Source organism: Myxine glutinosa, chromosome 2 (assembly GCF_964187855.1).
Source record: "Myxine glutinosa chromosome 2, kmMyxGlut1.1, whole genome shotgun sequence".
In the NCBI taxonomy this organism is placed as follows: domain Eukaryota; kingdom Metazoa; phylum Chordata; class Myxini; order Myxiniformes; family Myxinidae; genus Myxine; species Myxine glutinosa.
The window spans coordinates 234,949,132-234,963,087 of NC_136262.1; the positions used below are offsets into that span (position 1 = coordinate 234,949,132).

The 13,956-nt window shown below is 36.5% G+C and overlaps 1 protein-coding gene across 2 annotated transcripts in view; it reads right to left on the bottom strand.

Annotated features, from left to right (window-relative positions):
* Nucleotides 1–13,956, bottom strand: part of LOC137411911 (uncharacterized) — a 185,783-nt gene that overhangs the window by 142,657 nt on the left and 29,170 nt on the right. The window lies entirely within an intron of this gene.

Genomic DNA, 13,956 nt, shown 5'->3' on the forward strand with positions numbered 1-13,956 from the left:
TTAAGTGATCCAGCATCATTTAGTGTTTTCACCTGCTCTCTTGTGAGTAAAACATCAATTCTTACTGCTCCTTTTCTTTGAAATGTATAAACATTAATAATACAAGGCTTTTGATTTTGAATACAAGATGTTAATTTATCAAGATTGATTTGATTAACATATACCCCTACCATTTTTTTATGAGAAAAAACCAATGTGATATTAATCATAACACCATTATCTGTATTAATCTGTAATTCTGTTTCCTCCAAAAGCAAACAATAGACATCAACTTCTTCATTCTCTCCTCTTTCAATGTATAGAGAAGTATCCACTCCATTCGACTTTATAGTTTCCTTTTGAGAACTCAGGTCAATTGCATAGATTGTATAAAGTTTTTGAAATGCAACCATATCCAAAATAGGATCATTATTACTGTTGCTTTCACACACCTTTTGGTAGGACTTGTAGGCTTCCGCATAATCATTTTTTTCCCAATCAATTTCCAATCTATCTCACGGGTAAAATGTGCCATCAAGAGAAACCCGAAGTTGTTTCACCTTAGCATTATCACTCAGCGCATTATTCTTATCAGTACCTTCATCTCCATCTGGTTTCTTAAAAATGAGCCATAGGTATCGTGGTTTTCCTTCCAGAACACCTAAATTCCAAGTGTAGGTAGTGTGTTCCAGTTTAACATGTTGACATCTTCTTTTAAGGTATGATACATTTAGCGCTTTCTTTGAGTTAAGTCTTCTATTCAACATCTCTTCCGTTTTAAGATTAGGAGTATATTCACTAATATACCAACACATATCATTAATAACAAATTTATTATTTTCACCAAAAGCATTTTCAACCCCAAAAAGCAACCTATTTACATTATCATTCTTTTGTAGTTGAAATCTAATTTTAAGACCATACAAAACTTTGTCATTATCACAAAATCCAAATATACCTTTGAGAGGTACTGCTACGGTAAAACTATTCTCTGCTTTTGCGTCATCACTCATCATTATACATTGCCTTCCTTTGACTATAACCAGGGTCTGCGTTTGTACCCATTGACATATCAGGAATAAAACCTTCAACAGCTCCCTTACCCATTCTATCACTAAACGAATATAGTGTAAATTTCATCATTTCAGATGTAGCAGAGACATAATCAACCGCTTCAACCTCTTGTGTTCCAATATACAGGCGGACACTATCAAACATTTTCCAGAAGAAATCATTTACGAGTGTAGCATTAGTATTATTCGCAGCCTTAGTGAATTTAAATTTACACAGCAAGAAACTATCAGCTATATTCAAGTAAGTTTGTTGATTATTTATTTCAAAACTTTTTGTTCCGTTTGAATTCCAGTCTGTTCCTGTTATAGCATTTACCTTAAAATAGTCTTCCTTTTTGGTGGAGTTTGAAATGATAATCGTATCATCCAAATCATAGATACTATCAATCGCTTCCATACTTGTATTTATATAGCATTAAAATTGTTGAAACCCTGACCCAAGTATTTTAATGATTTTTTGTCGTTCTTGTGAAGATAGTTGAGTTTTACCTTTTTTAATTTCTTTGATTGCTTGTAATTTATGAGACTCCTTTTGAGCATCTTTTATACTCTTTATAGCACCCGCAACTGAGCCCACGGCTGAAGCAGTTGAACCAATTAGGTCTTTATGTTTAAGGATGGTTGAACCAATACCCATTAGAGTATCAATTATCCCATCTCCTTTATTTCTAAATTGATGTCCCACACCCCGTTGTCTCTTTGGTTTATAGTATCCTCTACCAAGAAACATACCTTCACCCTTATAGTATGGTTAAAGGAACATCCCATCCCCTGTAATTATTTTATATTTTCCCAACTCGTGTTTTCTCACAATAACCATTATTTATTTATTGAAAAACTTCACGGAGGTGAATTCTGATGGATATAATTTCATCATTAAAGGATATCATACGATTATCTTGGTCGGTTATCCTAAAATTTACTCTGTATATGGTTTTTCCTGACACAGGTAAATAGACAAGATTTTTTGGTTCCATATTAAATTTATAACCAATCGGGGTTGAGTATGCGCTGAATGAAAATATTGTATTTGTTCTTATTCCATCGTTATAAGCACCATCAATCAAATCACAATGAATTAATACTGAATTTATACCAGAGGATATTTGAATGACATTATCACTGTAAGACGTCCCGTTAGTTTCAATCTTTTTTGAAGAGAAACCCAATAGCTCTCTGAACGAATTTTCAATCGTGAAATCAACTTTATAATTATTTTTAAGTTTAATAGTTGATTTTGAAGTGTGTTTTTGAATATCTATTACAATATTTTTTGGTTCATCACCTTGTTCTTTCATAAGGCGAGAGACTTCTGAAGATATTTGAGAAATCTCGTAAGCTCCGGGTGAAACGGTTATAGTTTTATATCCACTTCCTGGATTATAACTAAACTTGTTGTTTTTCTCTGTGATATTAAACAAGGTATTATAAGTTTCCATCGACAATAAAGATGCCTCATATTCTTTTGTGGGGTCAAGTTGTAGTGGGTAAGGGAATGAAGCTGTGTAATCACTCGTGGTGAAATTAAAACTAAGAATTGTGCTTCTCATCTTATTTAATATCTAATAAAATATCTTTGTATTGACATTTATTAATTATTTTCATATTCATCAACTGATCTAAAATGGCGGATGCTTCATTAAAACAATTGTTGTTTCCAGCCTTCTTACTACCTAACAACAATAATAACCTATTAACTAATTGTGATGGGTCATTTGGAAGAAAACTAACACCCGAACCAAGCTTACTTAAAGCATCAATAATATGTTTCTCCTTCTCATTCTTCTTACTTTTACCAGCAACAGAAACTCCATAATCAAGTGCGTTTAGCAACTCAATATACTCTCTATCTTCCTCTCTTTCCATATCAAGCGGTTCATCAAAATAAGGTGAATTAGCATGTCCATCTTTTGTTAGAAGAAACATTAATCTTGGGGTTAATTCAACATTTGGTTGGTCAGAACTTAAGAACACCAATTTATCATTAAATATCAATAACTTTTCTTTCACAAGATGGAACTGTGTTGGTTCTTCTGTTGGAATGAGACCTGCTCTGGTTTTTGAACCCTTCAAATATTCATTGTTTTGAAGAGCTTCTACAATATAATTGGAAAGTTTATTTACCTTCTCAAGATGCCGAAATGATCCTTCATCATCATATTCTAATTCTCCAAGTTCTTGCTCTGTCATTTGACTAAAATCTTTGAGCATTTGAAATTTTTTCTGAGTAAATTCTACCGTGGGAACTGTAGGTGAAATCGTTTGTTGAGTTTTTAAAAGTGGTTTAAAAAATTTCTCTTGTTTTCTTTCAAAGGCTTCTTCACCAGTTAGTTTCTGTCTCCTTTTCTTCTTTATGTCTTCCTGTTGCTTTACAACTTTTGAAACCAACTCTTGATGTTCTTTAAACTTTCTTACTCTTTCTTTGGTATTCATTTTCTGTATTTATTTATTGAAAAATATCATTTAGTATCTCATCTTGTTTCACAACAATATATTTATATTTTCCAATCGTGTGTTTCATATAATTTTCAAATTCCTTCTTACTACATAATGTAGAACAATTATCTCTCCAAAAATTATTTGTATCTTTTGAATTTAACTTAAATAAAATAAAAGTATTAGCATTGTTTCTTATTGAGCGCCGAGGGAGTTGAAAATATGACTGACTAAGATAAATACAATTACAAGAAGAATGTCTCCCTCTTGTATAGTAGCTATCCATTACTGTTTGGTTTCTCTCATGAACACAATCATCAAAGATAACGAGGTTCTTTTTTGATTTATCTAAATCTTGGGGTGAAGGTATATCATCCGTATTATCACTGAGAATACAAGTTATGGGTTTTGGTTTCGGTTTTGATTTCTGTGTATCACAAAATAATTGTATTATATCTTCAATATTATAATCATTTAGTTTGTTTTGAAGTTTAAATAAACCTATAATGTCTTCCTTTTTAAGACCCGCATTAAAACCCTGTGAGAGTAGTTGATACTCGGGTTGAAAACTTGACTTTGTAAAAATTATTAAATTATCATAATCTAAAAAATTAGGGCTGAGGAGCATCTTTAAGAGCAAACAGGTTTTTCCACATCCGCTTGAACCGACTATTAGACATCTCAATGAATTTGGAAGATTTTTATGGTTATTAAATTTTATCTTATTTTCCCAAACGGGTAAAAAATCATTCATTTATATATTTGGAAAACAAGTCATCTAACTTTTTTTTGAGTTTTTTGATAAACTCTATATTTTATCCTGAGTTCAGGTTTAATTTCAAAATAATCCATTATTTTGTTTATATAGTATCTTGTATTAACATTTCTATTAAAATTATTTTGAATAATAAATATCATTAAACCCTTATACATTTCCTCAATACAAATAGTCTCTTCCCTTGTAAGAAATGGTGTATTATCACCATAATACTTAACATTCATCTCTCTTATTAATCTTGTAAAGTAATTCATTTTTGGTTCTAATTTAAAAGAGTTATATATTTTTCTTTATTTTTTATTATCATTAATTAGAAGATAATCACAGAAAATACATTGTTTATATGCTTCTGATTCTGTATTAAGCCCCACTCTACCACAAGCCGGACAATTCTCTAACTTATCATATGGAGAGTCTGGAAATTCTAAATATCCTTCAGAATTTATCATATTTATAAAGTAAAATTATACTTAAAACAAAGTGCCTTTTTTAGAGGCTTTTTTAAAGATGAAACTGTGCTTAAAGTAAAACACCTTTGAGCTTTTCAACTCGTTTTATGTATATAACTTTACTTAAACTAAACGCAAGTTTATTAGCTAATAAATACAATGTTTCAAAACACAAAAGACAAATTTCAATCAATCTCTACTTTGGTGGAAGATATAAAAAAATATGTCAAAGATGTTAAATTGAACAAAGATAAATATGGAAATTTTTGGATTAAACCCATAATGGAGAATAACATGTGTCCTTTTATTAAATTTACGGGACAAGCTATGTTGATTAATAACTCTATTAAAGTAAATTTGACAAAAGTTTCTCCACTACTACTAACAATTTACTCAAAGCTTGAAAAGGTCATTGATAAAGAAGCTTTGAAAATGAATGATAAGACCATCAACGATTCTAGAGGAAACATTTGTATATTCTTTAATAGACCCAAAGATGTGGGTGAAATTAATAATATGAATATTAGTGGTGAACTATCATTCCGTACTCTGATTATTAGAGATTATTTGAAAATAACATTTAATGTAAAAAATATTGTGGTTATTAGTTCTAATGAAAGAAAATATATAGATATTGATGGAAGTTTAATGGTATGTAAATGAGTGATATTAACAGTCAATACTCTGAGAGTTATTATACTGAGAGTCTAGGATCTGAAGATAGTTATGATACTAATAGTTTGTGTTCAAATGATAGTTATGAGAGTAGCTTTATTGATGACTCAGATAGTGAAATTGAAATTGATGAACTAGAGTATCTAAACTTTCTGGCTAATACATAGACGCTTTACTTTAAGTAAAGTTAAATACATAAAACGAGTTGAAAAGCTCAAAGGTGTTTTACTTTAAGTAAAGTTATATACATAAAACGAGTTGAAAAGCTCAAAGATGTTTTACTTTAAGTAAAGTTATATACATAAAACGAGTTGAAAAGCTCAAAGATGTTTTACTTTAAGCACAGTTTCATCTTTAAAAAAGCCTCTAAAAAAGGCACTTTGTTTTAAGTATAATTTTACTATATAAATACATATGATCAAAGCAACGTATTGCGACGTTTGTGAACAAGAATATAAACAATACAAAAGACACCTTAAAACTAACAAACACACATTTAATCTACTTCACCTACTATCTCCTATTCAGAAGGAAACAAAACACTGTTCTGCATGTAATAAAAATATCCTCAAGAAAGGCTTCGAAATACATCTTAAAACAATTCTACATTTATCAAATTTTATCACAACTAAAAACTCTGATGGCGCTTTCAAAGGACATATTAAAATGAGTCTTTAACTTCAAACCTCCTGAACCAGAGTCTATAGTTGATGCTGTAGAAATAGTTAAACCTGCTGTTCAAACGTTGATTGAAAAAACACTAAAACAAGTCAAGTGAATCCACTTGGATTCCGCCCAGGTTGGCACATGGAAATTATTATTCATATGGTACTTTCCATGGTGAAGTAGTTCGCAGCAGAACCGGCAGCATAAATATAGATTTGATGACGTCATGTTTACACATCTGAGCGCCAGAAACTGTCTACACATCTGAGCGACAGAAACTAGCTTCACTTTTGAGCCACGGAAATGAGCGACAGAAAATTCCCAGGCAAACGCTATAACACACCAGGTTTACAACCTGTGCGTTAATAAATGAAACCACTTAAATTTTATATGGGAGTAAAATTAGAAATGACAAAGGACGAAGGAGTTATAGATACACCATACATGAGAACTGAGCCACACTTTATATCTTCATATCAAGATTTTAAAACATCAGGAGTCTATGATGAACTTATTAAACAAGAGCAAGATGTGGACAATTCAATCGTAGGAAGTGGATTCAATATAGGAAAAATTATTTACATAGACATTCATATTCTTAAATCAGATCCTCTAAAAGCTTCTTCCTACATTGATTTACCCAGTGTTATCAAAAATAGAAAAGCAGTTATCAATATCAAAAATAAAGACAATAAATGTTTTCTCTAGTCTATTCTAGCACACTTACATCCTCCACATTTTCATGATGAAAGAGTATCTCATTATAAAAAATATGAGAATACATTAAATACGAAAGATCTAAAGTTTCCGATGGCTTTAAATGATATTCCTAAATTTGAAAAGATAAATAATTTATCAGTTAATGTTTATGGTCTAACAGAAACAAACAGCATTCAGGTTTTAAAGCTTTCTGACAATTGTGAACAAACTCATATTAATCTTCTATATTTTAATTCAGAGGAAAATTCACATTATACATACATCAAAGATATTGCTAAATTAATAAAATCACAAGTATGTAAAAGAACAAATAAAATATATATTTGTTTGCATTGTCTTAACTTCTTCCATACACAAGAAAGATTAGATAAACATTCAAATTATTGTGGTGAACATAAATCAACGGTAATCAATATGCCTAAAGAAGGCTCAAAGATCACATTCAAAGATGAAAAGAAAAAGATCAAACATCCATTTGTTATATATGCTGATTTTGAAAGTATTCTAGAAAAAATAGATACTGCTTCTCCAGATCCAAAAGAATCATACACAAATAAATATCAAAAACATACTCCTTGCGGTTTTTGTTATTATATCAAATCATCCGTTGGTGATAAATATAACAAGTTAGAGGAGTATAGAGGCTCAAATACCCCAGAGGAGTTTGTGAAACGACTAGAAAAAGACTGTGTCCGATTAACCAAGATAATGAGAGAAACCAATAAACCAATGTCCTTGACGAGTGAACAGAAAAGGGAATTTAGAAAAAACAATGTTTGTCATATTTGTGAGGAAAAAATTGGTGAAGGTCTAAAGGTTAGAGATCATTGTCATCTCACTGGTAAATATAGAGGTCCGGCTCATCAAAGTTGTAATATTAATTATAAACTCCCCTCTTTCATTCCTGTCTTTCTTCATAACAATGCTCATTATGATACGCATCTATTTATTAATGAACTTTCAATGACATCTGGACACATTTCAGCAATTCCTAACACGGATCAGAAATACATTTCATTCACAAAAACAATTCACACATCTCCTATTACTCATATCAGATTTATTGATACATTTAAATTCATGGCAAGTCCATTGGCTAACTTGGTTCAAAATCTAAAAGAGTTTCCATGTCTTTCAGAGTATTTTTCAGATAAAGATTTTCTAACACAAAAGGGAATTTACCCCTATGACTATATGGACTCATTTGAGAGATTCAATGAAACACAACTTCGTTTAAAAGAAAATTTCTATAACAAATTAAACAACAGTCATATATCTGATAAAGATTATGTACACGCACAAAATGTTTGGGAAAAATATAACATCAAGAATCTTGGCGAGTATCACGTTTTGTATCTCAAAACTGATGTGCTTTTATTGGCCGATGTATTTGAAGCCTTTAGATCTGTTTGTCGCACTGGATATGGATTGGATCCTGCTCACCACTACACAGCACCTGGATTGGCTTGGAGCGCAATGTTGAAAATGACAAAACAAGCTTTGGATTTGATAACCGATGTCGATATGCTTTTGATGATTGAAAAGGCAAAAAGCGGTGGAATTTCACAAGTATGCTCGAGCAGATACGCAAAAGCAAATAACAAATATCTTCCAAATTATGATTCAACGAAAGAGAGTTCTTACTTGATGTACTATGACGCAAACAACTTGTATGGCTGGGCAATGTCTCAAGCTCTTCCTTATGGGAAACTAAGATGGGTAAAGGAAAAAGACTACACAAAGGTTTTACAAGATGTATGTATCTCTACACAAAAATAATTGGATGATTCAAAGGTTGGTTATTATTTTGAGGTCGATTTAAAATATCCTGAAGAACTTCATATCAAACATAAAGATCTTCCATTTGCTTGTGAGAAAGAAAGTCCAAAGAAAGAATGGTTGAGTGATTATCAACGATCGTTTGATATAGGTGAATCAACAGAAAAATTACTGACTACATTATATAACAAGAAAAATTATGTACTACACCAAAGAAATTTGCGACAATATTTATCAAAAGGTCTAAGAGTAGAGAAGATCTACAGGGTTCTAAAGTTCAATCAAAGTCATTGGTTAAAGGGGTACATTGATTTTAATACACAAAGAAGAACAGAGTCAAAAACAGATTTTGAGAAAGACTTTTATAAATTGATGAATAATGCGGTCTTTGGTAAGACCATGGAGAATGTGAGGAAAAGACAAAATATCAGACTAGCAACATCTTGGGAACAAGCATCAAAATTAATTAATAGACCGAGTTTTACTAGAGCTGAGGTCTTTACTGAGAACTTTTGTGCGATCCATTTGGTTAAAGAGAGTATTGAAATGGACAAACCTATTTACATTGGAACATCAATTCTTGACTTGTCAAAGTCATTAATGTATGATTACTTTTATATTAATCTAAAATCAAAGTATAAGGATAATGTGTCATTGTTGTATATGGATACTGATAGTTTTATTTTGAAAATTAATACTGATGATGTTTATTCAGACATGAAAAAGGACATTAATATCTATGATACAAGTAATTACAGTCCAGAGAGTGAGTTGTTCTCTTCTAAAAATAAAAAGGTGATTGGAAAGTTCAAGGATGAATTGGGAGGAAATGTTTTGAGTGAATTTGTGGGATTGAGGTCGAAGGCTTATGCTTATAAATACATTGTGAATAACGTTGAAAAGACTGATAAGAAGTTAAAAGGTATAAAGAAAAATGTCATTAAAGAAACAATAAACTTTAAGGATTATTATAACTGTTTAACAACAAAGAAAGAAGAGTTTAGAAAGATTAATGGAATAAGAAGTTATAAACATCAATTATATTCAGAAGAGGTGAATAAGAAAGCATTGGGGGCTTTTGATTATAAGAGGTTTATTTTAGAAAATGGAATTGATAGTCTCCCTTATGGTTATATAAGTATATAAGTGATAAGATATATGTGATAAGATATATAAGTGATATGATATAAGTGATAAAATATATAAGTGATAAGATATATAAGTGATAAGATATATATAAGTGATAAGATATATATATATAAGTGATAAGTTAAAAAAGGGGGTTAGTGTCCCAGAAGCAACATTTATCACCTACTCCTGTCCACCAAGTTTCGTCAGAATCCATCCACAATGTTTTGAGATATCCTGCTCACAGACAATCAGAAACGACCTCCACCTACCTTTAGTGGCAGAGGTAAAAATATAAAAATAAATCACAGAACAAAAAGGTTACTTCTTGACATTCTATGTTGAATTTAAAAAATACATCACATACCAGACGTGGGTGTTAATCCATCATCCTGAAATTGGAGACTGCAGAAATCCTCACGTGGCGCACGTTTCTGAGTTAAGTGTGATGCCGATCAGGAAGAAGAAGCCATGCTACCAAATTTGTACACTTCCGGAATTGATTTATTTGTATTCAAATGTCTGGTAATTGTTTTGTATTTATTTACGTGAATGTGTACTTGTATATAATTGTCATCCATTTAAAAAGGCTTCCACAGTATCGAGAGATTTTTTATTTTTTTTTAACTCCAAAAAAAGAACTTTTTTTTTTAATGTTTTTTTTTTTTTGCCTAATCGCGCGATTTTTTTCCATTTTTGCCTTTTGCCTCCCAGGCACTCACTGATGAACCTCTGAAAGTTTGATGAAGATCCGTTCAGCCATCTCTGAATAAAACGTGGACACACACACAGCCAACTCGCGTTTATCTAAATATATATAAAGCTCAGTTGACTTTTTGCTCCACCAAATAACAGCGAAACGGAGTTGAGGAAAAGTGTGAAAATTCTACAGATGCTGTGATAAATAACTACCTCTGTCGGTTTTAATGTGTAATAGAGAATAGACGTCTGGATCAATTTTTGAATTAAATTTAAATCCCGATTTATATATATTCTTACGGAAACGGAGTACGGCACTCCCCTTAGTGGGGGGGGGGGGGGGGGTTAATCCCCCTTCTATTTGCACTGGCCGTCTCCGCTCCTGAAGCTACCCCGCTCCCTCCACGAGGCAGGTGGGCAACCTCGCTCGAGGCCACGGACGAGATGTTATTTTGCCGAGCGGTTTTTAGCAGCCCGCGGCTCGAGCCATTAACAAAAACTAAACCCGATCCTAAACGTTGGCCAAATCGTGCCACAGGTACTCAATGGGGAAATCACAAAGACGATCGGACGAGCATGAAGAAGACGAAGGTAGGAAATAACAGGATTTATTATTATTTACACAAGACTAAAGGAAGAAAAGCAATCAAAGTAATATAAAGAAAATGGAGGGAGCAGAAGGACACAGAGCAATTTCTAGCTTATCTACAGAGGCTTAACTTATACCCAGGACAATACGGACAGAACGAACTCACTCACACGAATAGGGAATTGCAGATTGGATTGGCTGGAGGGAGAGGAAGGTGGGACCACAAGGCTGGAAGGTTTGGCAGGGCGGCACAGCAAGCAGGTCCTCTCCGGGCTGGAAGCGAGCAAGGGGAGAGGAAGGTGGGACCACAAGGCTGGAAGGTTTGGCAGGGCGGCACAGCAAGCAGGTCCTCTCCGGGCTGGACGCGAGCAAGGCGGCGGCAAGCACACGTATTTTCGTTGCGTGCTTACCAAGCTCCTTGACCTAACCTATCTAATTGGGGAAGGCCCCTCCTGGCTCTGTCACCCCTTGGTGCCCTCTGGCACTAGGCTACCCGGGTCCGTCCTCCGGATCCTCGGGCCCCATCCACAACAACTCTACCGGCTCCCAGAGCCCACCTGCGGCCTCACCTGGCCGACATCCTAACAGTGGCGGAGTGTCAACCAACTACACACACCAACAGGCTACACGCCCAGCCATTTCCACAACACTAATGCACCCATCCAAATACCATTCTTTCACCTCGCACCACAGATGCCAATATCCAACCACAATTTACCTGTACCCTCTACCTAACACTTACACTACCCTCCCCGGGTATTCATGATGGGGGTCCATCCTCCTTTCCCCCATCCACATCTTCGCACCATCCACTCCACTCCACAGTTTCCACCATACTCGCTCAACGACCATCCATTCCAATACTCCATATACTCCATACCATTTATTCCACACAACCATTCTCCATACACCTGTCGTTGCACACCTGTGCAATCACACCTGGTGCCACCTGCACCCTCCTTCCTTCCTGGACCATTTGGTCAACACAACACACATCACCATCACTCATTCAAACACTGCTCCATCCACCTGTTCAGTTGCACACCTGTGCAATCACACCTGTTCCACACACGGCATCCTCTAAACTACCTGTTGCCCTGCTAACTTAGTGCTCCCCGTCTTCCCTTTAAACTAAGCACATACCACGTCATTATCATCCACACTAATCTACCTGCGTCCCCACTACAGGTATCATTGTCACTACCTAACCTTAACGTTACCTAAGGTTATCTTCTCTAGATCCCTATCATTATATCCTAACCCTCCCAGGCTAGTTTCCACTGCCATAAACCCCATAAAACTATTGCTCCTTTGCCCCCTTTGTGAGAGATGGCAGGGTTGCCATCCCACCACATCGGGTATCTTCCACTACCAATTTTGCACACCAACTTTCAACCAATCAAACATTTGCCAATCATCTGCCAATCATCAATCATCACTCTGCCATTACCAATCATCAAATTTTGCTTTTCAATTTCGGGTCCAAAACACTATCCTCATCACCACAGTCTACTCCCTAGTGCCTCTCGGTGCACCAATTCACTTCTCCAAAGCTCGGCTTCGCAAAGCCGAGCAATGAATGCGGGTTGCTTGGTGCCGGCGGCTGGATGCGTCCAGCATTTGGTGCAGGGAAGGACGCTTACCCGGGCCGAGATCCCACGCACCATCTTGGCACAGAGCCATCCAATGGCCCGATCTCGACCTGCCGGAACGCCTCAACAAAAAGGGGTCGCCATGACGACCCTTCCTATCGGGCTGCCCGCTCCGCCTAGTGGAGCACGGACGCGGCCGTTCCGAGCGAGGCCCAGCGTGGATCGCGTACGGCGGTTCTTTCGAAACCGCCGTGGTTCGGATCCCCGCTGGTCCTCGCGGCACGCGAAGCCATGCACGCACCGAGGGCCCGCTTCGGCTAAACGTCGTTCTAACCGCTAACCCGGTTAGCGTCAATGCTTCACCTGCATGCTTACACCCCACAGCTCGTTCCTTGCTCATACATCCAGCCGTCTCCGTGCTCTTTGTCATTGCACCTTCCCTGACACACCAAGATACACTCATTCCGCTTACAGATTTTGTCACACACCTGACCACCACACACCTTTGCACACACTCGTCGTTCGCACACCTCACCAACACACCTCTTCGCGCCCCCTCCTCGGTCACCTCCTCGGTGACAACCACAGGTGTGCTCTCACTTGCACACCCAACCACGTGCGCACCGAGGGCCCGCTTCGGCTAAACGTCGTTCTAATCGCTAACCCGGTTAGCGTCAATGCTTCACCTGCATGCTTACACCCCACAGCTCGTTCCTTGCTCATACATCCAGCCGTCTCCGTGCTCTTTGTCATTGCACCTTCCCTGACACACCAAGATACACTCATTCCGCTTACAGATTTTGTCACACACCTGACCACCACACACCTTTGCACACACTCGTCGTTCGCACACCTCACCAACACACCTCTTCGCGCCCCCTCCTCGGTCACCTCCTCGGTGACAACCACAGGTGTGCTCTCACTTGCACACCCAACCACGTGCCTCACTACCAATTCCAGCGTGCATTCCCATACGCGCTCTACCATTCCAGGTGTGCATCCTTCCATTCCAGGTGTACATCCTCTCTCACCTGCCACAACCAACTCACGCTCTGTGTCACTCTTACTACTCTCACCTCCACACTCGGTCACGCACTCACCCTTACTCTCGACAGCGTACTCTGTACTCATGCACCCGTCCGTTACACACATTTCTCGCGCACACTCTCCCGTTACACCCTCCGTAACTCTCACCACAGGTGTGCATTCTTCCTTACTTTTGACAGCGCACTCTTTCCTCATGCACCTGTCCGTTACACACCTTTCTCGCGCATCCTCTTGCGCACACTCTCTCGTTACTCCCTCCGTAACACTCACCACAGGTGTACACTCTTTCGTTACATCCTCTGTAACACTCCCCACTACGTGCTTCCATGTGCTCCCTCGCACACGC